Below are 1,397 nucleotides of genomic sequence, written 5' to 3' on the forward strand. Positions count from 1 at the left end.
CATAAATACTGCACTAAACTAAACACGTACCATAAAATCAGTATAAAAATATATATATAATAAAAATTGCAACAGTGTTCATTTAAAAGAATATAGCACTAAAAGGAATGACAGCAGCATATAAATATTAAATAATGCACATAGTACACAATGCACATAGTAATATCACTGGAGGAAGTGAAGTTTATGCCATCTTCCTGTCCATTTAATGTCCTGCTTACATGGGTTAGCCTTTAGCTTAGCTGTTAATCCTCCCCGGCTGCCGCGCCTCCGTTTCCTATCGCACCGCCTCCGTCTTCTCTGGGAGCGGCCGGTGCCTGTGGGAGACTCCAATGCTTCATAGGCTGCTGGGTTTAGCTGGCGTAGCAGTCCAAGGCCATGCAGAGTGTCCAGAGTGATTGTGTCTACGATCCCTAAACTGCTAACTTTACATAATTCTAACATAAAATGACGATCATATATTAGTTTAGCTCTGCTATGCTGCATATAAACTGCTGAACTCACTTGTCTAAGTGGCTTATTTCCTGTTAAATATCCGATACTATCGGGAGCCAGTGCGGCCGCAGCCAAACAGGGTGCCGCCATCTTCAAACAACAAGACTACATTATATAACTCTAACAGTAGGCTATTTAATATCTGTTGTTCTCCGGTTGGCAGTCAGAATGACAGCTCTTGCGTGAACATAGGCCTATATATACCCAAGCCAATTTATTATTCTTTCCTTTTTGTCTTAGTGTTTAAAGTATTTATGTTTAAACTAATTAATTAATTAATTAATTAATTAGTTTAAACATAAATACTTTAAACACTAAGACAAAAAGGAAAGAATAATAAATTGGCTTGGGTATATATAGGCCTATTTTTCGTGTTTTGAAAAAACCCCAAAAAGGAGCCGTTTTTCATTTTTCTACTTTCAATATTAAATCAAAAAACGAATGATCGAAGGATACACGGATTAGTGAGGCCTTCAGAAAACAAATTTGTCACAAGAGATTATTTTTTTATCTTTATCGTGACCTTGCTGTGAAAAGAAGCGAACCGCTAAATGCCACGGTAGTGAGGACTAGGGCTGTCAAAATGGCTGAAAAACAAAATTTGAATTTTGTACTTAAATATTATCAAAATTCGAATTACCGTATTGACCCGAATATAAGACGATGTTTTTTTCTTGGAAATACATCTGAAAAAACGCGGCCGTCTTATATTCAGGGTCTAGACTTTGACATGTCAATAATACACCCACAACAATAGGTGGCGCCAAATACGCATAAAACGAGCGTGCCATGAAATACCTAATGTGATGCGTGTTGTAAAGATTGCGAGTAAAACAAAAGAAAAAGAAAACCTTACAGCTGCATGAATCCTGACTGTCACGTTAGCATGATGGGACCAAACT

The sequence above is a fragment of the Sinocyclocheilus rhinocerous genome, unplaced genomic scaffold (genome assembly GCF_001515625.1).
Source record: "Sinocyclocheilus rhinocerous isolate Xijiao unplaced genomic scaffold, SAMN03320098_v1.1 scaffold860, whole genome shotgun sequence".
Lineage (NCBI taxonomy): Eukaryota > Metazoa > Chordata > Actinopteri > Cypriniformes > Cyprinidae > Sinocyclocheilus > Sinocyclocheilus rhinocerous.